This window comes from Leptosomus discolor, chromosome 3 (genome assembly GCF_034619465.1).
Source record: "Leptosomus discolor isolate bLepDis1 chromosome 3, bLepDis1.hap2, whole genome shotgun sequence".
Classification (NCBI taxonomy): domain Eukaryota; kingdom Metazoa; phylum Chordata; class Aves; order Leptosomiformes; family Leptosomidae; genus Leptosomus; species Leptosomus discolor.
In genome coordinates this window covers 43,386,852-43,414,490 of record NC_141393.1, presented here as the reverse complement: position 1 = coordinate 43,414,490, position 27,639 = coordinate 43,386,852, and positions in this window count along the sequence as shown.

The following is a 27,639-nucleotide window of genomic DNA, read 5'->3' as shown; positions in this document are numbered from 1 at the left end:
AGGACATTATGGCCCTTTTTTTTGTCCAATTGATGCGTTAGTTCATCATACCCAGAAGCTGATCTATAATTATTCCCATGTCTTTCCCAGATTACCATCTTTCAAGATGCCATTCCCATGAAAGTGATGAGTTCAATAGGCAGTGAGGTGTCAGGAATAAACACCATACAGATAAGTTTTATCTTGGTCACTGAAGGAATCCGCTGGCTAAAGCAAAGAGTTACAGAGTGGACAAAGGAAATCCCCATAAATCCCTGCTTCCAACAATCTTGTCCAAGAGCAGCGGTCAACAATATTCTAGGAGTCCCAGTCTCAAATCTTAACCTTAGATTTGTCATATATTACAGAATTTAAAATTACTGTGGTCTGTTAGATCACTTTAAAACTCATGCACTTCAGTGAGAGATTGGAAAAGCAACATGGTTGAACCCAAAGGGTTCAGCAGCCAAGGGAAGAGACAAATCCGTTTCAAAGACTTCCTCCTAGTAAACCTAGAGAAAGAGGGGGAGTTGGGCGGGACATGTCTTGCCAAAAGCTGAACCATGAGTGCCAGTAGTGGAAAAGGAAAGACCGTGTCTTCTCTGGATAGCACAAAGGCACCTCTTTCCCACAGGAAATGGTGCAACTCTGTACAGTGGTGCTGCGCAGTGACCTGTTGTGCCTGATAAAAAGGACGAGGACACTGCTCAACTGTATAGACCTGAAGAGGCTCAGACTAAAGCATGATGTTTCTCTTGCAGATGATGTGGACTTAGGTTCAACCACACTCATCTCTCTGTCCTCAACAGCCAGTCCAGGGAAAGGATGAACTTCCTAGTGCTGGCATCTATGTCTGACAGGCAGTGGTTGATGTTGATGGCCATAAAATCATGCTGCCAAGGAGCAGGAAGACATTGTCAGTTTAAAGGAGTTCCAACCCCAGTGTAAAGATCGGATTCACTCTGCATCCACACTGTAAATGCACCATCCTGAGAGAAGAGGTCTGTAAGGAGCACTCTGGCCCCCAGCCCACCAGGAGATACTCCAGCTCACTCCCCACTCGGGGGAACTCATGGACCCCATGGGACTAGCGCACCGTGCCTTGTCTTGCTCCCACACCTCCTCTCCACCTCCTGCTGTGGCCTCAGTGACTTTCTGCCCATAGGGTCCCAGCCAGCCTTGCATCCTCCAGTGTAAGCCACGTGGGGACCTTAAGAAGCCACACTGATCCTGCCAGGGGCCCTAGAAAGGCTGGGGAGCCTGGCCCCATGTCCCCATGCTGATGGACGCCACAGTAGTCTTCTCACTAGATGGAGCTAGTGGATGGATGCTGGCAAGTCTGTCCTTCCTCCTGGAGGTGCCCTGCAGCCAGCACCACATGGAGAGGGCATATGATCCCATGCAGAGCCCCTGGCTCCTCAGGGCTCCTCCATGGAAAAGGAGAGATTTTGTTAAGCGTGGAGGAGAGGAGGTTTCGATGACTAACATTTTGGCTCATGCAAATTCAGAAGAAGATATGAATGGAGTTTTCACGGAAGTTCTGGAGGCAACAGATTCAAATGAAATTGGGGAAAAAATAACACTGCTGCAAAGCCAGCTGCCTGTCATACAGGAAGAGCCAGACAGAGGAAGAACCAGAACGGTGCTGGAAATGCTGCTGCCCACAAATGTCCCAGCAGTGATGAGGTAAAGCTCTGGAGTAAATTTCCATTGTCTTCCAAAAGCTAAGTAAACATTTAGGAGATTGCTCAACATCAGCTCTGCTTGGACAGGGAGAGAGCAGAGGTGCAGTACAGGCCTAAAGCAATGAATCTGGGGTGTCCAGAGGTTGGGTATAAGTTCACTCACATTTAAAACTGTTGCGTATTATGCATTAGAAGGTGGTGGAGGTGAGGGACGCACAGGCTATCTCCATCCCTGGCTCACAATACTGTCTTGTGAGGCAGCCTGGTTAAAGACCCCAGTACCACCTGGAGAACACATCCCACATCTTATCCACTTAGTGCTTCATGTTCCAACCACCGCTGCTCAGCACCCAACAGCCAAATGTCCCTCCCCAGGTGCCTGTTCCCTCGACCTCAGCTCCCTGCTCCCACTACTGGCCCAACACCCTGCTGGTGCTGCAGTTGCTGTTCCAAATCTCTGGGACACTTCCATCTTGCCATCCCCACCACTTTGGTAGATCCAAACCTCTGGACCATGCTGAGGTTTCAGCCCTTCTGCTTTTGCTGGGGTTTTCACACATTTTCAGACCTTCTGTTCATCTCATAACCCCGCTAATGCAGTCACAATTTGCTTTGAAAACCAATACCTGATCTTTGTTAAAGTCTATTTGCAGTGGAAAAAATGGGAGTCAATCGATATGTCTTGGCAGAAAGACAGGCGAAAACCTAACTCGGAAGTGTGAAACCAGTAATCAGCTCAGAGAAGTCCCACTTCCTATCCAAGTAATCTGTTCTGAACACTTTCTGACTCATTTGTTACTGTGACCTTCGTATGTATTTTTTTGACGATTTATGATGAAAAGTTAAAATTGGTCAGGGGGTGTAAATTGGTGACTGGTACTAAAAATGAAGCACCAACCCCTTGCTGAGCGTGAACAACTGGTGTTTCTGGGACTGTTCTTTCTCAGATATGCAAACACCCTTGCAGCATTCTGAAAGCAGTCGGTCTTTTATCAAGGACATACGATATGTTGGATGTTAGCCAGACTTCAATGAAATGCCCACTCAGCTTTGGTGACTTTTTAACACATTTTTTTGGTTTTGTTTGCAAGTACATGCCCCAGAAAGGCAAGTGAGTAGGTGGGTGGCTGTGGGCAGAAGGGTGCTGGTGCTGCTCAACACTAGAGTAGCAGCTTCATTCTCAAGTTTGGCTTCCCTCCCTTCACAGGCGTCTACATGCTGTCTGAATCACAGGCCCACAGAGGAAAACCAGGTCACGCTTTGACAGGTTATCTTCGAAGCAGTGGAGTTTGTCTATAGCAGCACTTATTCAGGTGCATCCTGAAGATACTTAATGATCATTGCTATCAGCTGGTCTCCGCCTCATCTGCAAAGCAAACTCAGGTCTGGCAGCATTTAAATTAGGTGAAGGTGTCTATCTTCAGCAAAGGTTCTAAATACAAACTGGTGTGTTTGATAAACTCGCCTGCTAAGTCCACATAGACCTTCTGGCTTTACCATCCCTGGTTTCCATCACAGAGGGATTCTGTGATGGAAACACACCACTAAGTGTTATGTAGTACTGATGTGTCCCTAGAAAGAATTTCCTTGTGGTTTGAGCCCAGAGGGTTACATCCCCAGCCTGCCCGCTGCTTCTGCGCATCACTTTCCTCCCCTGAGGAGAGGAGGGGATGGTGCAGCGATGGCAGGTCAGGAAGCATGGGATGATGATGCTTCTACATGCCTCTCCCCCTTCCCAAGTCCCCCCAAAAGCTGTAACATGAAAGCCAACACTTTCCAAGCGGTCGCCAGCACCCACAGACAGCCGCAGCCCTGAGCAGCCAGTGGCAGTGCTGGGCACTCACCACCCGCTCCAGCGCTGCATCCCCAGCATCCTGACAGGATACAACAATAGCTGAGCCCCTGGTGCCTGCTGAGGGAAGGCGAGGGCTGGAGCAGGTGACACGCTTCACGCTCCACTGCCAGACGCTGGCAGACCCGTTTCAGGCCATCCTTTTCCATGTGTCTCTCTCTCCCTTTCTCACCCGCGGGCTGGTGGGGCAGTGTTGTCCTCTGAGCCCAGGCCTGTCGCTATTAGTCCCCTGGCATATGGAAGCTGCGATGTCCCAGGGCGCCACTGCCCGTGCGCGGGGCTTCCCTTCTGACACTCCTACATTCAGCCTGGCCCATGCCGCTGTCACAGGGGGATTTTTACAAAAGGGAGAATGCTTCCTTTTAGCAGCTCAGGGTCAGCACAGGGCTGCTTCGCTCACAGAGGTCAATCATTAGGATGCTCGGAGATGGCTGGGATGCTTGGGAAGGGCAGGGTACACTCCACCCCCCTGCTTCTCCCAGTGCTGCGCATTGTCACGATGATAAATGAGAGAGTGAGGTGGGGAAGCTCTTGACTGCGCGTGGCCTGGGCCCCTGGGGGTTCACAAACTACTGCAAAGCGGCAGCTGATAAAATGGTAACTAATTCAATTAGTGAAATTTAATTTAGGTGGGGAGCGGATGGTGACTTTGCCAAGACCATATGGGAAACCAGTGGTGTTTCCATATAGAAGAACTTAATTTAAACAATGAACTCATGGGTCTTCATAACCCGGCAGCCAAAGAGCCCCCAGGAAGCCCTGGAAGGAGTTGTACTGATTAACCAGACAAAAGGCTGGCAAGTCCGGGCCAGGCGGGAGGAGGCAAGGGGGAGCGGGTAGCAAAAATGATCCAGGTTCAGGTCATGAACATGGCTGAGTTGAAAGAAATCCCTCCCAGCGTCAGAAAACAGTGTTTATCTGCTCACATATCCCCTGCCTGCTTCCTCCGAGCAACGTGATCCATGACTGAACCCCTGCGGCCCAGCAGGAGACGTCGGGAGGCTCGGACGTGCGAGGTGAGAAGGAAGAGCTGGATACGTGCTCCTCATCAGTGGGGAAAACGCTCCGAGGAGAAATGCCAAACTTCTGCAAAGACTAATTAGAGTAAAAGGCTTCCTGTCCGTCACGGCCCTGCGCCACCACGCTCCCTCCAAGCACACAAGGCACCTGCCTTCAGAGTGCCTGACCTTTTGGGATGGAAAGGCTGGGTGGTGGAGCAAGATGAAAAGGGGGAGACGTGTGACACAGGCATTTTTAGGAGGAAAGGGGAACGGCAGAGCCAGGGGAGAAGAACTGGCAGTCAGGGAAGCTGGGGTGGGGAGAGACTCCCTGCCTGCTCTAGGGGAATCATGCTGCAAAGTCTATAGGTCATGGTAAATCTCACTTTTCCTAAATGGAAAGGGATGAAAAAAAAAGGTTGTTTTTTTTTTTTAGTTTTGGTTTGGTTTATTTTGCATTGAGCCCCTGCAGAGTTTGGAAAGAGTCCTGTGATCAAGTCCTGCCAGCAAGAGCCTTCCCAGCACTGAAACTGTGGATGTAAACCTTCATGGAAACCAGTTTCTAGGTTTGAAAACCTAGGAAGTCCTACTGAAAAGGCTGGCATGCTCCTTCGGTTAGGGAACAGAAAATGCCACATGGTGAAAGCAACCGCGCATCAGAAACAGACAACTTAACCAGCAAATATCAGACACTTTGTGAGAAAATACTTACAAAAAAATGAACAAGTAGTTGCCCACGACTCTATCTCCAAGGCACCGATTCTGTTGGGAGCAATTAGGGTTCAGCAGCAGGCTGGGAAATCTCCGGGAGAAATTCCAGCTCAGTTCCTACAACAGCTTAGGTTCATACACAGAAAGCCCGTCCTGTTGCAATACCCGTGCACCAAACAGGCCTGCTCTGGCATATGGCTGAGACCTGGCGAGACGCGTTCAAAGCAGGGCAGGAGGACCCACACACCTCCCAGCCAGCAGTGAGCTGGTGCTCTGCTTCTCCCTCAGACAGGGAGGGATCTGAGCGCTTGCGCACGGTGGAATGTGAGCCTGAGAAGGAAGCTTTCCACAGCTGAAAAGAGGGATCCAGGATTTTTAATCTTTTTCGTCTAGTTTGTCCATGAACAGTTAAGAAGCGAAGACATCTGGGATTGCCTGGTAAACTGTAAGACAATGTAAGTGTGCTTGGATAATAACCACAAATCATGCGTTCAGCACTAATCTAGCCCTCTGTACTCACTTCTAACACCGAACTGTTCTCTTTGCGGGTTTCTGTTTTGGACAGTGGTCAAAGGCAATATTTTAACAAAAATATATCCACTGAGGAAGCCTTCATAAGTTTGGGTTTTTTTCAAAAGGGGAGTTAGAAAACATAGAAACTTCTTCAAACCTTTAATACTTCACTATTTACTCCCAAAATAGCCAAAGTGAAAAGCTCTTCGGCAGTGGCATTATGCAGCAGAGCAGGGGAGGAATGAAGGGAACAAGAGAGCTGCTGGCCTCAGACGTGACACAGGGGAAGTTTAAGCGAGTCCCCAAACTGAGGAGGAGGGACTATGTCCCACAGGGAGCTTGGCGTACAGGAGAGGGCAAGACATCCTCAGTGCTTGCAGTATGCTTGGCCTCCAGAGGTTCCACCGTGTGCAAACATCTGTCTTTTGTACTATTTGAGCACTTCCCTCTGCCACCCAGCCACCCTGTGTGGCCCCAGCTGACACTGAGCTACAATGAGCTGGTGCCCAGAGGAAGCCGGTGGTGACTGTGGCACTTCTCACACACCACGTGTTGCCCAAGCGGTGCAAGTGGTATCACTGCCTTTGCCGAGATATTCCTGCAGAAGAAGGTGAGGCTCAGGAGAAAGGTGAGGAAAGAGGTCAAAGAGAGGTACAAAGCATGAAGAAAAGACTTGTTTGCTTTCCCATTCCCCATCTCCTCATTTGTGGAGAACTCTAGTCATTAAATTGGTGTTGAAAGCTGTGGCAAGGTCTGACTTTGTAGGGAAGATTAGGTATTAGCAAAGGCATATTGGGCTCAGCCCCAGCATGGCCTTTCCAAGCACATCCATCCCCATCTGTCCCCCATGCACAAGTATGCCACTGTTGTGGCTTTTCCTGTTACCATGTTGCTTTGCCAGTCAGGTGCAGCTGCATTAAGCCTCCTTGAGCTTCAGGCTGGGTTGTTCCAGCTTCTTCATCCACCTACTTAGGCTCGGGAGTCATTAGTGCCAATCAGATATGGACATAGTAAGCAAGGTCCTCATTCATTACACCTAACTTCACATATGCCATGGAGGACCTTCTTTGGACCCCTTCTGCTAGTGACAGCACAGAAGAAGAAGCACCACAGGAGAGCCAAGACTTGAAGTTATGGAGAGGGATCTGGAGGTGCAAAGAAAGAAGAAGATAAGGCTAAAGATGTGGCACTAATGCTAAAAGACATTAGTGGATGCATTATATAAGCCCATATATGAGCGGATACACAGCAGAACTGCAGAATTTGTGCTCTTTCACACTTTGGGCCATTTAGGTACCAGACTGGTCACCATTTGTGCTGGCTACTCAGGCTCACAAGGACTAATCTGGCTACTCAGAGTTATCAGGACACAAAGATGTGGCTATCAGCTACATGCCAGAGAAGAAGAGGAAGCTCTATGTAGGGACTACTACATCCCCAAAGGACCCCTTGCCAGGAAGAGTCTTCCTTTGAGTGAGCTCATTGGCATCAGAGGTGTTTTATGCAGGCAGAAAGTCGCAATATACCTGCAAAGGCACAGGATGGGCTGAAGGATAAGAGCTGTCCTTCTTCAATCTAAAACCGATGAAGAGGCACCTGAGGACACTGAATTGGGACAAAGGAACCCCTGCAAAATAAGTATGGTGGAGCTTGTCTTCAGCCACTCCCTCCTGGGCTCTGAGTGCATCAGTAAGTGAAAGGTGGGCAGCTCTTCTTGGACACCCGACAGAACCTTTGTGATAGCACAGGCACTACTAACCGATAGTGATGGATTTAAGACTCACAAGAGAGCAAGGGAAAATCCAGAGCGGGGCTTTCTGGGGTTTGTTTTTTTTATGCACCACTGGAACCAGGAAATATATCAATATGGAAGTTTAGAAATGGTCTGAGGTTTCACAGAACTTGCATCAGAGTGGCCCAGTGCCTAATATGACCATAACTCGCAAAGGTCACACACTGAAGTGCTGGTTTCAGACAGTGGCTCTGGGAATTTCAGAGAGCTGTTTAAAGGAATAGTTCAAGGGTTGGCCAAGGTACTGATCAGGCTGTGCGGGTATCTCACCTCACAAATGCATAAAAATCAATTTTATTTCTTATGAACCATTCGCAACAAATGCAGAATTTTTGTCTGTGCTCATTATTTTTTTTATCGGAGCAAGCTATATACTGCTTTGGCCTATCCTGGAGAGTCATGAACTTTTTGAGATGGCTGTTGATTGAAACATTTCAAGTTTTAACTGGATTCACTAAGAAGTGATATACAGGAAAAACGAGCTGGTCCTTTTCTAGCGTGAGGTGTTGACCAATCACTCGCATCCACACCAATGGATGCACTGGTGATGTACCAAGACAGTGCCTGCGCTTGACTTTTCTGGAGCACTGTACACCAGTGCAGGAAAAGCTGCAGTCAAGAGACCCTGGGCTCCCTGCAATCAGACAACTGCATTTTTATTGCACCATCACATTGAGCCTTGCTCATAAGACATGAGATGTTAGGGTGTTCAGCTGCTGGTGGACAGCCTGCAGCAGTGCTGGTGCCTTTGTTAGCAGAGGGAACTTGCACTGCGGAAGTATGGAGAAGGCCAGTGCATTCACAGAGACAAGAATAAACTATGCTACAATAGGGTTTGGCAACAAATGCGAAGCATTGTTTGCATTGCTGTTGTTGGGGATGCAGAGGAAGGCACAGTTTCTCATAGAGAAGCGACACTGCAGCTCAGTTCTCTGATCCAGGTGGAAAACCAGAGACAAAAAAGGCTGTACCTTAGCCTCTGGGTTTCTCCAAATTGAATTGGCTTGGTTTTGGTTTTAGTTGCATCAGAAGCTGTCTTTGTTGTTGTTTAGCTTCATCATAATGTATTTTTATTTTAGCTATAACTTGAAAGTTACAGGTTCTGCCAGTCAAGGCTCTATGTTAGGCATCAGTGGCAGCTCTGTCCCACTCTACATGGCCACAGCCCCCAGAGTGGCTCATGGGATGCACTCCCTTGTGTGGGAATCCAAGTTCTACCCATTTGAATTGCAAATCCAGGCAGAAGGGCTCATATAAAGACTATGGGACAAATTTTGAAAAGTATGCACAACTGGAGATTCAACGTTTTAGACTGCTGAAACAAGGAAGAACAGTTTCTGTCTGCCTCAGTGGCAGGGCATAATGTGTTACTCTCTAGTAAGTCTCATTAAACACACCATTTAATCTAGTCAAGCCTTAGCATGTGCTCACATACCTCCAGTTTGATCTATCCATGTTCATGTCTTGTTCATTGTTGAGAAAACCATGTTTTTATTCAGGATGTCCACACAGCCCGTGGGGCTAACCACTCTTGCATGGTACTTTGCAGGACAAGCACCAGTTTGATAAAACCAGAACTTTATTTTACTGGAAAATGCAGGCTGGGTAAGAGTCACCACCACAACAAATTCTGCATTTTGAATGGCCTGTGTAATTTAATGGCTTGTTTAAACAACTCTGACAGCCCGCCTGCTGCTGACAGCGCTAGGAGCTGAGCAACTGGCACGGGCAGAATGAATGCATGGAGGGAAGCAGAGGCCACAGGCAGGTGGGGCTTTCCCACAAATGCCCCACAGAGAACAGGAACCTTTCACAAGGGGCCACATGTGCTCGGTAACCTCCGCGTTATGGCCACACTTGCATGCCACATATTTCCCCTATTAGTTTTGCCTTAAGATAACCTTTCTGAACACAGAAGACAAGACCCCTGGCAGCCATACTCATGGGCTCAATGTTCACACCATTGCCTCTACTGGTTTTAAAGAACAAGGATATTGCCAAGTCATTTTGTTTTTTAAATGGCCACTGATGACAGAAGGCAAAAAATCAAACTCAGACGTATCTTAACAAAAACGTATTTTACTGAGACAATTGTTTCCTAGTGGACGTGACCATCATCATTCTGTAGAGCACAAGCTGTCTGTGCTCTGTGCTGTGTGCTTTCCAGGTAATCTGGTTTTCTTTACCACATGCTTCTGGGGAATGCATGGACTCCATCTGCTTCTTGAGGGACTCTGCTCACTCCTCCTACTGAGGAGACTTCAGGTTTCACCAGCATTTCACCATGTGCTCTGGCTGGGGTTCCCAGACCTGGCCACCTGTCCACAGGCAAAACAAACCTTGCACATGTTGCAAAACCTTTCTCTTGAAATGACCTCACCACACTGAACAGCAACTGCTCTGGTGTGATGTTCAGAGCATTTCCTGAAACAAAGGGACATTGTCGTAGCCAGGACCTTGTACAATGCACTCCACAAAAAGGGGGAAGGAAAGTAAATATAGAAAATTGAGGAGATATTCAGCGTTGTGAGAGACACAACGAAAGGAAAACTGACAGGAAGTGACTCTACAATGGGGCCAAATCCAGACTCCTTGATCCATAACGCTTATTCAGGCAACCCCCCCACTAGCAGCTGAACTGTGAGTGCACAGCACCCCTGGAAATGGGGGCAACTCAAGCCAGAAATTAGTGAGAACCTTTCCACTGAGTTTGAGAGCCAGGCTCTTGTTTTAATATCTAAATAAAGCCTTTAGGTTGCTAGCTATAGGTTTTCAGTTTTGACAGTCTGAACCTGGTTGAGTGCATTTAAAACATCCTTCTCCGCAGATGATAACAGGTATGTTTTGTATTCACATAATCATATTCACTGCATGCAGAACCAGAGGAGATGTTGATACAGCCCAAGCCCATTTACTACCTTGTCATCTGGTCTAGGCCAGTCATCTTTGCACTCTCTAAAGTCAATGGAGGGAGAAACCAAGGTATTTACAAAGGATGATTCATCCCATCCCAAGATAAATGGTGCCAGCAGGCGGAGGAGAGGTTAAATTGCTATTTGAAGATGACTCCCTGGTCTACCAGGAAGCGTAGATAATGGACTTAGACTAAACACCTATCCACTAAATAAAAAAGGCATGAATTTCACCATCACAGTCTAAAACAATAATACAATACAGATGTATAGAGTAGTAAGTGACCAGATGATGAATTTATCATACTACATTGTAGTTTCTCATAATATAAATACAGGCTGAAGAAATAGTTGATTTGCTCAACAGGCCATCTCAGCTGTGTTACAAGAGCTAGTCTGGAGCCATTACAATTTGTCACAGGGCCCTGCATATATTTTTAGAAAATATAACGGTCTGGAAATAAAAGATTATGTGCAAGCAATGATTTTTGGTCAATTAATCTAAGGTTCTCTGTACTGAAAAATAATTCTAGCGCCCATTTTTTCCACACTACATGCAGAAATTATATTTAATGCCAAATTACATTTAAATGAACAAAACCACTACAAGACTACAACACATTAAGACTACTAAAGGCAGCCTCTCCCATCTATTTCCCTGTGCCTCAGAAGCTATGGCTTTATTTTGAACTAGTAAAGCAGATTTTGCTTCAAGCCTCTTTGGGTCAGGGAGCTATCAAAATGCTTCAACAAAACTATTTCTGATATTGTGGTGCCTCTGAAAATAAAAAAGAGAGTGAAAATTTAAAAAAAAAAAAAAAAAAGAAAGGGAAGTCCTGCATGAATCATTCTACCTGGTGGAAGCAGTTCCCTACAGCTTGACCATGGGCAGCCCACAGCTGATATCTCCCATCACAGGACACAAATCAGGTCCAGACTTATGACTTGTTGCATCTCTGTTGTTGCCCAAGGCAGAGTCATGGCAGATCCCGCTGTCTCCCAGTCCTTCAGTAAGCATTCGTCCCATGGCCCCAGCTGCCCCACAACTTGGAGCAGGCATGGTGACCCCAAGACACGCTCAGCTCCCTGTAATGCACACAGCAAGCACACATCTGTGATGCCGTCTTCCCCACGCAAATGTGGGACAGTGCCCAGGGCCAAGCCTGCTGGAGAGCAAAGTCCCAGTGTGGATGATCCCAGGGGACCACAGCATGACCTCACACAGCTGCAGGGGGACCTTTTGGATAGGGGGCAGGTTGCCTCCAAAGCACTGAATATGTCCTTCAAGACAAGGCGAGCCTTCAGTGGAAGACCCTCTGTGAACACAATGCCTGGCCACTTGTAAGCAGCTCTTGTTCTCAGCAAAGGCTCTACCCCACCATTTGCTGAGGACCTCTGGGAAAGTGCTGCAGAGCTAGATCCCCCATAAATGCACCTTCCCCAGGTCCAGCCTGCTTCTGGGAAAGGCTCTGAAGATGTGCATGCTCATACAGCGTCCACAGAGGATCTTTTTTGATATATGCTGTCTGCCCAGGGACTTTTCCACTCAAGGAATTTTTTCCAGCTGTGTGGAAAACCAGTAAGAGCAGGCATTTATCCAGCATTTTTAGAAGAAGTTGTGCCTGTGTTAGTAGCTGGCATTGCTTCATAAAAGAAATATTGTGTTGAAAAAAATGTAAAAATTCTTTAGTCTATTAATCATTTAGCTTACATAACTTTTGTCGCTTTTGAAAGTTATATGCAAATCCAGAGCTCAGAAAACTGACTCTTCATGGGCAAATGCAAATCAGTAATTCAGGTAACTGCTGATTCAATCTCCTGAGTCATGCCTTTCCACTGAACCAGCGGCCTACTGTTCTTGCTTTGGATCTGCTCATGACACAGTCTATCCATTCAAATTTGGCTACTCTTTCAACCCTTTCTGTCCCCCCCTATGGTGCTTTTCTTCGTAATAGCCCAAAGGGGAAAAGCCTAGAGGACTGTCATGGTGGTAAGAATGAAGATGTGTGGAGATTTCAAAGATAACATTTAAAAATCAGGGGACATCTGGGCTACATAACATAGCTGTCAAGACTAATGTCCTCCAAAAGCCATTCTAGTCCTGAGGGTAGCTCCCACTGCTACTTCTGTTCAGATCATCGCTCCACTAGCGCTGGTGTCCCATGCCTGAGAGACCTAGAACTCAGAGGAAAACTCCCTTGGGAAGTACTTCGTGGACTTTGTTGCTGTGTGATGACTGGTTTGGGGAAGTAATTTTCCTCTGGGCAGAGGATGCCTTGAATGGTGAGATCTGATTGTCCTCTAGCCACAGGCATTACCAAAGCAACAAAAGGACCTGGGTTTTGGCATTTTTGTGTGTGTGTATGTGTGTATTTTGTATTTTTTTTTGCCTTGACATGCAAGTTTCTACGTGGCAGGAGGGCTGTTGAGGGCTGCTCTAAGGGGTGGAATTTGAATGGTGGGAGGGGGAGAAATGCAAAGAGAAGGATGATAAAGAGCAAGAGCATCCTGTTAAAAGCATGAAAGGGCCATAAATGGCTGGTCTGAGTATTACTCCCAATTCCTCACTGAACTTTATCTGTCTTATGCACATTTAAACGAATGTCTACACTTTCAATTGCCTCCTGCTACCAAGAATTTTATAAATTAGAGGCAGAAAATGTCTTGAGACAAAGTGGCTTAGTCTCAACCCAGTAATATTCTTTTGGACACTAGTTTTTAATATTTCCACCAGAGCAGTTGTATTGGGTTTGTGTGGCAAGATTTTGATAGTGGGGAGGCTGCAGGGGGGCTTCTGTGAGAAGCTGCTAGAAGCTTCCCCTATGTCCGATACAGCCAATGCCAGACAGCTCCAAGACAAACCCAACTCTGGCCAAGGCCAAGCCCACCAGCAATGGTGGTAGCACCTCTGGGGTACCATGTTTTAGAAGGGAAAATAGTTATTGTGCAGAGAAAATTGTAGCCAGAGAGAGGAGTGAGAATATGTGAGAGAAACAACTCTGCAGACACCAAGGTCAGTGAGGAAGGAGGGGGAGGAGGTGCTTCAGGTGCTGAGCAGAGATTCCCCTGCAGCCCATGGTGAAGACCATGGTGAGGCAGGCTGTCCCCCTGCATGGAGGTTAACAGTGGAGCAGATATCCACCTGCAGCCCGTGAAGGACCCCATGCCAGAGCAGGTGGATGCCTGAAGGGGGCTGTGACCCTGTGGAGAGCCTGCACTGGAGCAGGGTCCTGGCAGGACCTGTGGACTCGTGGAGACAAAGGAGCCCAGGCTGGAGGTTTGCTGGCAGCACTTGTGACCCAGTGGGACACCCACGCTGAAGCAGTCTGTTCCTGAGGGACTGCACCCCATGGAAAGGACCCACGCTGGAGCAGTTTGTGAAGAACAGTAGCCTGTGGGAAGGACTCATGTTAGCGAAGTTCATGGAGGACTGCCTCCTGTGAGAGGGACCCCAGGCTGGAGCAGAGGAAGAGTGTGAGGAGTCCTTGCCCTGAGGAGGAAGGAGCAGCAGAGACAATGTGTGATGAGCTGACCCCAACCCCCATTCCCCATCCTCCGTGCTGCTCGGGGGGACAAGGTAGACAAATCAGGACTAAAGTTAAGCCTGGGAAGAAGGGAAGGTAGCGGGGAAGGTGTTTTTAAGATTTGGGGTTTTTTCTTATTACCCTTCTCTGATTTGATTGGTAATAAATTAAACGAATTTCCCCAAGTCAAGTCTGTTTTGCCCATGACGGTAATCGCTGAGTGATCTCCCTTTCCTTATCTCAACCCACAAACTTGTCGTTATATTTTCTCTCCCCTGTCCAGCTGAGGAGGGGAGTGATAGAACAGCTTTGCTGGGCACCTGAAGTCCAGCCAGGGTCAACCCATCACAACAGTTTTAAACGACACCAACAGCTTTGTCCTTCTGAAAATGTCAGATGTCAGGAGGAACTGTTAACCTCCATCACCCATCTCAACACATTCTCTTTGCAATCTTGCAAATGGTCCAGTCTATAGTTACACATCATTTAGCCAAGCTAACAGCAAAGTATACAAATCATAATCAATTATTGTAATTTTCTCTCTCGTGGCTTCAATCCCCTTTTGGATTCTGCTGGAATAAATCCAGAGAAATTTTGCCTGACTCAGGAGAAATAAATTGGTGGATGAAAGAGGAGAGCCCGGCAGTATCTGTCCCTGCAGCTCACATACAATTTTTGCTTCTTTTTCCTCCGTGTATTTTGCTTTTCTTCACGCCCCTATTAGCAAGAGCCAGTGTACAGCGCCAGGCATGGGGCTGAAGAGGTTTAGACACACCATGACAGAGGAACACTTCAGATGTGACTGTTTAACCTTACACAACCTGCTGACACCCTGCCACTTCCTGCAGGGAATATGGGAAAGGGGAAATGACCCCTGTTCTGGTTGGCCAGTTTCACCAGCCAGCCAGCTGCTCCCTTGGCTCTCACATCTCCACGTGACTAGAGTGCGCTCCCAAACCAGCTCCCCTGCACTATGGGCCCAGGAGGAAGGCACACAAGGACTGACACCACAGAGGTGGTTTCTCTACCAGCAGCACCCCCTGAGAAAGGCCATGAGTGTCCCTGGGTCTCCCTTTTACTGATAGCAATAGGTCATTGAAATGGTTAAAAAACATCTCTTGAGGGGGAAGAAGTGTGTCCTTTTCCACTTCACTTACAGAGGCAGAGCCCAATGACAGCCGCTGGGTGTGAAGGAAAGCCACCTTTCCTCAGAGCTGTCCTTCTGGGCTTGCTGCACGATTCTGGGGAAGAGAGACCCCAGAGCATGACAGCACTGGATGAGTCCAGCTCAAGGCTGCAGAGGAAACCTGTCTCTCTGGCCTACTGCCCCTTCTGTGCTGTTGACCCTTCCCAAAACCCAAAGTGTGGTCTGTGCATTTCCCTTTTGAGATGAATCGCGTTTTTATTAATTTTACAGTAAATCTCTTCCCCATTTCCTTTGTTTATGCTAGGTGGATTCGGTGGTTTCCATCTCTGTGTGACACAGCACTTGACACGTGAGCACAACCCATACGATCACTTCATCGTATGCATTGCTGACACTCTAGCACTAGGAAAAGAAGGTAAAAGGTCTGGCTCCACGCTGTCATTTCCCTTCACGCTCCTGCACTGGTTCAAATGGAAACTGCAGCCACTTTCAAGCAGGACGGTCCCAAATGCTAGTGCAGCACAGCTCAGATGTGCGCTTGCCAGACAAGCACCGCAGCTTACCAAGTACAGCTGCTCCATGTCTTGGCTGCTTCTAATGCCATGAATCTTGCACTTTCTTTGGGAAAGCACTGCAGCTTGGAAAGGAGGAGTAGCCGGTAATGCCCCCACTTTTCTCAGGAAAAGTGGGAGTGAATACCTGAATCCAAGGATGATGGGTGTACCTGTAGAATGCTGGCTGTGGGTAAGCTTGGGGTCATAAGTCTGGTCTTCTCACTGCAGACACCCTCTGAAACCCTAAAGGAAGCAGCCTGAGTCTTTCCCTTGAGCAATCCCAGCCTCAAACCACCGTACCCTTTGCAAAGCACAATGGCTACAGGATGGTCATGTGCAATAGTGACCGAGGATGAACCCAAATTATGAACGGGTGAAATGCACACCAGGGCACACATCCTCACTTTTCCCAGGTCTGGAAAGAGAGGGAGGGAGGAACTTCGACTTCAGTGCCATAAAGCAAAGCCATCAGAGCTCAGTTACAGATATTAATCCAAGCCTTCCCCGGGGGCCTGGAGCAGGCAGGGAGTAGGCAGTGATCTTGCCCATATACCCAGGCACAGAAACAGGTGCTGCCCCCTTCTCAGGGTGAATCACGAAATTACCATCTAGTCCTTTATCCTCCAGCAATGTCTCTTTCTCTATTCTCACATCTCTCACACTCTCAAGTGTTGCTCCAAAATAATAAAGCGTAGATGTAGAGGACACTTTCTGCCACCCTCAGAGACAAGGAAAACCACCGCACTGTCTGCCCAGGCAAAGGCAGCTCCCTCTCTCTGCCCTCCCTCTCTTCTGTCCCTTCTCCCAGGGCTTTGGGCCCCTTGCTGAGAGCAAAGAGCTGGCCTGCACTTTTTGAATTTCTTGGCTTTCTATGGCTGGGGTCCCAACCTTAATGTCGTTTCAATACCATTTGTCTTGTGTGTTGAAGAGCAGGCATGGAAAGCTCCTCCTCACAGCAAGCAGCGTGTGCAGTGAGAATCCTGCCGTGCTGTGCCAGGCACTTTTCTTCCTAAGGACCTGGTCAGTGCCAAACCCCGAGGGCATGTGTTGCAGCAGGTTAAGTGTCTCCATGAAGATCTCCCCAGCTCCCTCTCCGCAGTCCCTCCCTCCTCTTACAGCTTTCTGTTTATTGTAAACAGTACCCCCATCTCAGCCGGAGCTGGTAGCTCTGCGCTTCACCCTGGTCACCTGCCCACCCAAGTTGCCTCACAGCTTGCCGTTGCCTGGGAAAACAGCAATGCCACCCTTTGAAAATAACCCACACGTGACAGAGAGCTCTTTTCATTCCTGGGTTGGGTTTTTTCCCATCTCCCCTATTCTCAGATTTGCCTGGATCTCTCACACCAGCTGCAGCCTCACGCTGCCAATGAGGACCGTGTGTTTGTACATGTGGGGAGTGTTCAGGGAAAGCTTGTAGGAGGGAGGCTGGGGGACTGCAACCTCTGAGCCCCACTCCTTCCTCCACCCACATCGCCCCATCGCAGAAAGGGCACTGGTGTGCCCAAGGCTGGGCTGTTGGGTAGATGTACAGCCCACTCCCACCCACATCCACAGCATGTCTCGATCTCACCTGAGCAATCAGGAAAGGGGTAAGACATTTCCCCAAGTCCCCAGGATTCACCTGCTTCTTCAAGCTCCATATAATCCAAAGGTCCCATCTCGCATTCGGTATCTTCCATACAATTTCCAATGCCCACCAGAGATGAGGGAGCCCCATGGGGAACAGCATTCGTGCTTCCCCAGAGGCAGTACATCCCTACTTTGCCTTGGTGTGCTCATGAAAAGCACCCATGACTGGGAAACAGAGTCCTCTCCCTCAGGATATTTTAAAGAGATTTGGGGAAAAATGTGGAGGAGTAAATGCACCCATGTTCCTTCCTGATCTATCACCCTCCTCTAATGCAGACAGCTGGCACATCCCCAGCATATCGCTACAGTTCCTCTGCTCCTGATACTCTTTTGAGGCCATATCTTCACACGGATGGACCATTCCAAAACCATTTCTCCGATATATTTGGCACAAACAGACTTTTCTCTGACATGCCTGTGCAACAGCATATACAGCTCACTGCCAGGGTATTTTTTTGTACTCAACCCCAAGGAAACCTGCTTCTCCCTTTCTGCAGGAACATGTCTGACAAGCTCACCTCCCTGTCCCCCTCTCCAAGCAGGGTAGAAGTACTGGAGTTTGCTACACAAGGCTATGGGGGCACATGCCAGGAAGAGTATGTGCACCTAATGCTCAAGTTGCAACTGGTCTTCACGTGGCCTTGAATCCATCATTTCATCACTTGGTGGCTCAGTTTCTTTCACTGGAGAACGGAAATGGCACTGGTCTGCTTTTGTAAGTATTTTGACACCTTTAGCAAAACACAAGCTAGATAAGTCTCTGTGAATGGATGAGAAGTTGCATCTGTAGTTGCCTATAACAGACAAGAGAGTACATCCTTGGAGCTTGCCACTGCTATAGCAGAAGGTAAAAATCTTTCTAAAATTGCCTTGGGACAGAGTTTTGTCACCCAGTTCCTCTTAGAATAGCCCAAACCAGTAATGGCAAGCATGACTTACCATCCTTCTAGGTTCACCCTGCTTTGCTTCATCCAGCCAGCTCCCAGAGGGGCCTTTGCTGATTCTGACCCATAATCATGTTTATCTGACCTGCCCATGGGCCACAGAAGCATAGATTCACAGAACACAGCTGCAGGGAGACCTGTGCAAACTGCTGTCCAGCAGCCAGCAGGAGGGGGACCCATCCCAGCTCCTGGCACACACCACATGTCATTTTGACACTGCGTCACAGGTGTGTAGGAAGTACGGCATAAAACCTGATTTTGATAAAATAAAACCTGTGTGACAGGGATGAAGACATTCTGGTCATTTCTGAACTGAGATTTGCACGGAAAGAGATGCTGACAGACAGAAATTGAGTTGGAGAAAGGGGGTCCTGGTGGCAAAAAAAGTTCTTTCTGTAAAACAATTTGAAAAGGACTGGAAGAGCCTATCCACCTTCAACAACTGCCTCCAACTAAGTCAAATAGAAACACTCCTGCTTATTTCATCTCTTCTGTGACCAAAAGGTTTAGGGGTAAGTTTATGGCCTTCGAAGTCGCAAAGGCCCAAGTGCTGCAGGTTCCACCAGAGCAGTGGGTGCAGATTGCAGTCTCCTAGATCACCATAACAGGAAGATGATCAAAGTTTCTCACACCACTGACAAGCCTTGGGGTAGTTCTCCCCTCCTGCAGCTTGAGCAGTCTTTGGGTACATAAAAACAGCTCAGGCACTCACATAGTAACTCCACATCCTTTGCCCCACCAACACGTATCCCACTTGGCCCAGGACCATTGCTGCCTGTCAGCTTCTCCATAACACCTGCCCTACAAGGGCTACAGATGCAAAATTCAATGCAAAAAGGGCAACCAAGAAGACACGTCACAGGTCATGTGGAGAAGCTCCTCCAGGTCTTTTGGGGGAAACTCAACACTGGTTTTGGAAGAGTGATACATGAAGGTCTCTCTTCCATCCTCACATTCTTGCTCCTACAACAGTCTCACCATTAAGGTTAGGAAACATTTGCAGGGAGGAGAGGAAAAATTGAGATCTTTCATTTCCTTTCACCTTCAGGTCAAAGATAAGCTTCCCTACTTTCACTGTTCAAGGCAGATTTTTCCTGGCCTTTAACCGAGTCTTTTCACCTGATCTGTACTCAGATCTGTGATGCACAGTCAACATGTTCAGTGAAAGCTGCATTTTATTGTTAACTAATGAAGGTTTATAAAGGAGAGTGCTTGGGTGTCAATAGCAAAGAAAGCAAGACCCAGTGTTTCATAGTGTCAGTTTTTGGACATTAGCTGTCCAAACCCCTCTGTTGGTCTGGAGCAGTCTTTTTTTCTCCAGGGGAATCCTAGTCCGTGACAGTGCTCCAACTGCTCTCCTAGGGCAGCTCGTACAGCATAAGTTCTGCTCAGCAGATGCTCATACAGACCTCAGTGAGCCTGAATGACACAGTCCTCCAAGTTCTGCCTGATACTCAGGGCAGTCAGAGGCTTTTTCTCACTGATGTACTGTGGCTTTTCCCGTAACCTCCCCTTGGGAGGGCAGGACTTAGTGGACGTGGTGTGAAGCAGGAGAGATAGTGCTGACAAGTACAAACTGACAGCTGAGCAAGTCAGGTCCTTCACTTATTTAAAGAAGGCCCATAGTCCAGTGCCTGATAGGATGAGTGTCTTTCCCAGCCAATGTTGATACGGGACAAGTCATTCTGCCTAATGCACTAGCCTGGTTGATCCAAAGTGCACTGTTTCATGGAGCAATCCCTTCTGTTGTACATGGAGATTTATCACCTTCAGGTAGAGAAGAAAAGTTAAAAGAATGGACATATAAGTGAAGCACAGGTACCAAAAATGGTGAAAGTTTATGAGATCATCTTGTCCTTCCCCCACGCTTAGTCAATACAGGATTGTTCCCTGCCAGACTCCAGAACAATGCCACTTAACCTGGATGCAATCATGCAGCAGGAACTGCTAAACACAATGCAATGAAGAGCAGAGAATGAGCTCATATGAGTTAATCTGATTCCTGCAATAAAACAATCCAGGGCTCTGGTCTCCATTCTGCAATGTTCTCCCGAGTCAACTCTTCTGTAATATATACTAACACTCAAACAAAAGCTGGAGCCACTGGTGGGCTGCTGAAATAACCTGGAGCTGGGAAAATGCAACACAACAAATGTTCTTGCTAACTAAACCCATTGCTTTGTTTAGGTGGAATCCATAAACCTTGTTATTCACAAACATTCAGGGAGCAAAGCTTTATTTCCAAGAATGCTCATGGAAAGGAAATCCATTGTGTAGGCCAACATGAATAGACCCTTGCATGTGTAGTTTGTATAGGAAGCATCCAGGTGGCTAGTGAGAAAATAGCTTTTTATCAAATAAAGTAACACATTACAAACAGCTTCCGATGGTTCCCAACCAGTTAGAAGGCATCCCCATCTGTGAGGCACACGTCACGCAAAAGGAGTCTGAAACAATGCCACATAGCAAGCATACTGCCAGAATGGCCAGCCACGATGCAGCAAGCACTCTCCATGGCCCACAAAATCCACCATCAACCAATGTGTTCACACTCACCGTTTGCCAGACATGTCCAGAGCAGCAAAAGCATGTTCAGAGGGTGGAAAGGAGCATCCCAAATATTCCTTGCAATGGTATCTTACAGTGCCTTAGATATAATAGACCTTAAAACAAAGGGTTAAAATGTCATCGTAGGGTCCACCAAAACACTTTCTTGGAACTAGCCTGGGTAGCAAACCTATCTCCTCTGCCTTCTTAAAATCATGTAGCTGATAAAAAGCAGAAAGTCTGCCATCACTATTCTGTATGCATAATTAGGCTTAATTTGCAGAGCAATGAGTTCTTAGTTAGCAAGTGCACACACACAGACAGAGCTTTTTCATTTATGTGACTGATACCCAGAAGCACAATTCCTCAGCCAGAGTTTGGGCGGCTAAGATGAAAATGCATTTTGATAATTTTGATACTGGAATGTAACAGCATACAAAAGTATGTCCACCAAGTGCAACGTATTGTAAACAGGAGCATAAGTAAAATAAACAAATTCATGTCATTTCATCTGGGTCACAAGTTGACTCAATGTGACATTTCCTTTTGTAGTGAAGAACGCTGGAGAAAAAGAGAGCCTATTTATACATACTGGAATATATTTGGGTAAGTTTTTTCCTAGCTCTCTTGGCTATTTTTACAGTTAGCCTGTCTAAGTCTAGAGTCTTTTCCCCCTTTCAAGGTCAAGATTTTCTTTCTACTTGATCTCACAGGATCATAAATCATAGTCCTGCATCCTTAAAAACAACATTGCTGTATAGCTGTGATCAATGACCTCACCATGTGATTTTGCCCCATAATCCAATAAGAGACTAGGCTGAAAACAGTAGCTCTGAGTTCAATATTACCAGCTTTCTAAAAGCATCTGAGACAGCCTCTATTTCTCCAGTCTTCACTTTCTCCTCCTGAATGATGCTTTGCAGCTGTGTCTCTCCCAGCAGCAAGGCAGCCAGGGCTCCCTGGGGAGCCCATTTACACTGTTGCTCTTGAACGGCTAAAGTGGAACACACGTCCTATGTCTCTAGACACACACGCTCGCACACACAGCTCTGTGAAGCCCTGTGGGTGGTTTTCATGGAAGAGAAAATTTTGGCTAAAGCTTCTCTTGCTCTGCCTGCCTTGTGCAGAGTGAATGCTGTGCTGATCTCAGACATGTCGCTCATGATCCTTGAGCTGAGCATGGTGCTGTTGTCAGGACCAAATGTACACATGGGGATCACTGTGCTGGGAGCTACCTACACCAGAGAAGAAGGGCAACAGTGATAGCTGCTCAATAGCTTGTGCAGGTTTCCATCCAGAGCACTCAAAGTACCATGCAGAGGGAATAAAAAATCACAGGGAGGGATAGCAAGAAAAAGAGATTGATCTAGTCATCCAGCAGGCCAGCTGGCTGCAGGGTACCTGTTTTGAGTGCCAGCTCAGGCTAGAAGTGTCACAGCATCCTGCACAAAGTCATTTACCATGAGCAGCAGAGTATGGCAAGCACAAATAACATGATGTGAAACCCTACTGGGAAAGCCGAGCCTTGCTCTGGGCTAGCCACCACTCTGCAGTGCTTTGGGAAGATGGCAATGCAAAGCCAAGGCTCACTGTGGAATATCATGTATGTCTGTGTTGAGGGAGTTGGAGGAATCAAGTAGGTTTTTCTTTTAACAAGGAGATGAGGGAGCACTGGCCACGGCGAGCAACTCCCCAGAGCTCCTTGTCCACACAGAGTGATGCTGCAGCACTGAGAATATGAGATTATAGTCATCAACAGCTCATCAGCCCTGTGAGAAGGGCAAGAGTAATTACCTTTGCTTAACAAACAAAGGACTTGAGACAGGTCAACTACACCAGTGCTGAGAGCAGCATAGCAAGTCTCTGCCCCCGGTCTCCAGGTTTCACACTAGACTGGACCAACAGAGAGGTCCATCAGCCTTGGTCCTCTGGGCAAAGCCATCCCTCTGAGACAGTCAGATACACACACCGAGTAGAGGAGGAGCTGGGAAGAGGACCTGCATTTCAAGGATGTTGATTGTACATTACCAATTCAGCTGTTGTCTACACAACTCCCCGCATCACCCCAGTGCTTACTTTTGTGCCCCTGGTACAGGGCTCCTCAAGCTCACAGCTCACTGTGGCTGCAAGGTTGGCAGGAAAGGCTGACCTAACCCTGCACTAAGCAGGCCCTCAGACCTATTGTCTTGAAATCAGGGTAATGATGGATGCCTAGGATGTTTCATCATTTCCCAGCACTGTTACAAGGCCCACATTTAAACCTCATCAAAACCTTTTTGGTTTCCTTTCTGATTTTTATGTGCCTGGAGTGCTGGCCATACCTCCCCCAACCTTCATTCTCCTGTTATTAAACAAGTAGTCCATTTTTCTGAGGATGAGTAGTGCTGTAGAACAAACCTGTTAGTTAACCGCTTGCGTTAGCAGCAAGACACCAGTGAGGTGTTTGCCACTTGGGACGTGTCCTTCACATTCTCTCTGACCTTCTCCCCCATCCACCCAGGCTCCATCACTCCCTTCTCAACTTTTTCCCACACTTGCCACAAGGTCAAACAAATTAAAAGCTGGATGAGTCAGCAGTAGAAAACAGGGCAATGAGCTTCCAAATGAGTTTGACAGAGCAGTTAACACAAGAAGGTTAAGAGGCTGAGAGGTTAAGAGGCTGAGGGCCCCGGGATGGGCTTAAATAGAGCCCCTGGGCTCATGGGTGTGAGGAAGCCCCAGGTGAAGCTGGTCAGGGCCCTCGGGGCCCTCAGGGCCTGGCACGGTCATCAGCTGGATCCTGCTGTCGGCCTGTCTTCAGAATGGCATCTCTTATGAACAGGAGCAGTGTGCCTTCCTTGTGCAAGGGCAGCATGTGTTTGCACACACAGACAGGCACAGTGTGATTTTGACATTTGCCCTTCTTCATTTTCCATAATTCCCTTCTGCTAACTTTTTTCCCCATACATTTGTGCAAAAATTAATAACCTAGATTTCCAGTCTTAACTGTGACTTTTCCATCACTGCTACAATAAGAGCTTATAAAAATATTGGTAGCAATACCACCATCATTTGGAAAAGAGATCATGCGCAACAACTTGCGTGTTTCAGTGGCTAACATAATAACGCAGCAGTTTATAGCCCTCCTTTGGGTCTGGTCCAGCTGTTTGTTCAAGAGGTCTCTAGGTGCAGCTGTTCTCACCACCAGACCCAGATCCTTTTAGTTACTGCTGACATTGTGCCATAATACTGCTTATAGATCTTGTTTTTCTTCCTTGAAAGCACCTACTTAAGATGCACGGCCTGTTTTGTTATTAGATAGTCAGGAAAGGCAAAAGCTGAATTCTGCTTTCAGGTATTGCATGGAGTGAGGCGAGCACTCATTCTGGAAGCCCCTCTCTTGTTGGTTCTGCAGAGAAATTCATCTACATCTGCTCCCCAAACTTGCCTTCTACCTACAGGACACTTGAAATGGGCAGTATGAATTAACCTCCCTTATGCATGTAGGCTGGCTTAAGAAAATGCAGATCACTGCAGCAGTGAGTACAATGTAAATATCTATAAGAGCTTTGGCAAATAACTCAGATAAACCAGAGAGGGAAAGGATGTGCTTTTCTCCAGAAGATGAGATTTTCTCATCCTCTCTGTGCTTTTGATCCTTAGTATGAGTTCCAATTATTATTTGCACACGTTGTTAAAAATGTGTGAAGGAGTTAAAAGCTGGTGACTCCAGCAGGGACAGGAGCAGTGCAATTTAGGAAGAATGCTGTTATTTAGCTGAAATCAACCCATGTGGATACAACCCCAATGCCACCATAGGCATGCGGGAGCAGCAGGGCCTCCCCTTCGGAGCTGGAGGAAACAAGCCGCAGCTGCTGGAGGACACAGCTCACTGGGGTCAGGCGGCACGTGCAAGCCTGTAACACTGGGGCTCCCAGTGCCAAGAAAAATATCTTGGCCGTGCTTCCTCCATGCCATTGGTGGGCAGGACAGCCCCAGTGATATCCTCCGGACCAGTGGGTAAGCGGACAAACAGGGATGTTTGTTGTGCCTGGAGCCAGCTGCCTGCCCCACCTACATCGCCTGACAGCACGGAGCTCTGTGGCCACTTGCCAAGCAGTGGCCATCGCACTCACCAGTGGCGTCTGGGCTTAGCCGGGGCTGGTGAACCCCTCATGCAGGGTCCAGGCTGCCCTCAGCCCTTGTGGCCAGCCTGGCCGTGACGCCAGAGTCTGGGAGAAGTGGTGGGTTCATGGCTGGCAGGGACATCCCCAAAGGTCTGCCCCATGTGCCAGCAGGCTCCACCGGCACCTGCTCACCAGCGGTGCACAGCACAGCTTCTGGGGTTTATATACAGAACATACAATTATGACTTTTTTTTCCTCCTCCTGTCCCCTTCATAATTCTGGCCTTTCTCCTTTAAAGCCCAGTAACCTGTTTTCCCCTTGTCTTGCTCACATCCACGTAGGTGCCTGAAGGCACCGAGAGCATTGCTGCCTTTGCAAAGCACTGAATAGCAACCTCAGCTGCAATGGAGAAGGGAACAGGGTGCCCAGGGTCTTTGTTCCCAAAAATGAGCCTGGTCAGCTCTACCTCAGCTGCCCTTTAACAGACCTGCACCTCACTTACAGAGCCTGTTTCATTCTTATTGTTTTTAAAAAAGAACTGAGGTCACTTCGCACAATCCTCCTAATATCGGGGCTGGAAGGAGCTACCCTTTTAAAGCTAGTTGCTACATGTTTAGAATAAACAAATCACTTCAAAATAACCAAGTAGAGTCGCCCCCCCCTTGCAAATGTGGCTGTCATTGTCCAGCAGACATCGATGTGCTGTGAAGAAAACTCTGTCACATGCCACGGCTTCAGAAAATCATGAGAAAACACTCACAGCATTCCCTTAGATAAGAACCCCCAAACAAATCAGAAACAACAAGTGAAAATTCAATTCAAGGTTTACTCCAGGATGGACGTCTTGCTACGATAAATTAAGGTGTTTTTCATTATTAAAAATAAACAAAGCAATGAAAGTGAACCATGTTACCATTCATACACTTAAAAAACATCTTTAATCTGCTTGGGAAAATCTTTTTTTCCTTCTAACAGGAAAAAATATTAGTTGTCCAGATAACAAGCAAAACAAAATCAACCAAAGGGCATCAAGAGACTTCCTGAAATTGAAAAAACAATGTTTTGTGTAACAAGTTTGAAAAAAAAAAAAACAACAAAACACACACAGCAAGCAGAATGGTTCCTCCAGCTTCTTCAGGTCGTCAGTGGTTTCAGGAACACCAGGAAGAAATACACAAGCAGTCGAATGTTTTATTTAACCTTGCAGCATTTTACAGCTGTCCTAAGCCTCTTCCCTTCTCCCTCCCCCCCCGCCCCCGGAAACCATTTGTCTTTCTAGTGCCTTATTTTTAACAGCTCAGCTCAGCCCCAAAGGGACATGTGTAAAAACAACAAAAGAACCTAATCTGGCAACTTTGGGGTTCCCAGGACTGAAATAGAAAGCCTGATGTAAATCAGGATTGAGGCTTGTTTGCAAGAGGGAGCGATACCTCCTCGTCTCACAGAAGGGAGGGATGGAAAGAGGCAGAGCTGTGATGATGGGGAGCCCAACCGCTTACTGGCCCTGCGACTGGGAGGTGAGGGCGATGCTGGGCCATACTAGTGGGGAGGCTTGGGGACCCCATTCATCCTGTGGTAAATCAGCCCCTGGAAATGCACAGGGAAGTTCGCACAATGTCTGCCCAAACTCTGCCTGGATCACTGCCAGGGCTGGGACACTTTCATTCTCATGAGTTCACAAATTCCACCTACAAGAGCCTGATTAAAACAATACGGGAGGCAGTGTGGTGTCCCCCTGCATCCCTCTCTCAGCCATCGTGCCGTGAAACCACAGGAAATCATTAGCTGTGCCTGCTAAGAACTTCTGGATCCCAGCAGATTATTCACATTTGATGTATTCGGAGCTTTTTTAAAGTTGTTTATGGTTTCCACAGGTTCATTTGTGGTGTTGATTTATGCAGTTTCTAATGTTTGGCCATGTAGATTAAGTATAGTAATGTAGGGTTTGAAGGCCACCCATGTTACAGTTACCCTGGTTTTAAGTAACATGGTTGCTTGCAATAAGGCAATTGAGCCATGAAATTTTATCTGCTCCCTAATAAATGCACACAGAGGCAGTTCCCACCCTCACACATCTATGAGCCTGTATAGAATATGGTCTCTGAGATGCTGAAAAACACTTTCTGCGAATATTTACGGCAGGAGAGGTCAGTCCATTGCATATTTGCAAAGAGTAATCCCTAGACGGGTGTAGTACTAGCCAAAGCAAATTGATTTAGAAATGTCAACATATATTCATGGATTATTTACCCAGCTCAAGCACTTATAGTAAATGTCAATAGATCTAGGAACAGGGTTCAACTTGCCGGTAAGGAAATCTCTAGCCTTGTAGCAAATGTATGTATCACAACAGGAAAGAAATGCAAACCTGCTGACCAAAGGGAACACCCCAAAGAGGGTGATGGGAGAGAAAAGCACAGTCAAATCTACATCCATGTTTTCTGGGGCCATTCTGCCAAGGAAAGGTTGGCAATCTGTGGTGCTTTCAGCATATCTGATGTTACTTGACAGCACAAGGTCCCTTTGTTCTGCAGGTGGCTCCCAGCAGCCCAGAGCTGGCCTCTGAGGCAGCCACCAGCCGCTGGGTGAAAGGCGCACATTTCCCATCTGGGCATGCAGCACGTGGGCATCTGGGAATGTCCCTAATGCTCACCTGCACCCTTTGGCAAGGTGACACTCCCACAGCTTGCCTCCTCCACCAGACACAGCACTTGCCTGTGTTCCACCAACGAACTGATCCATCACA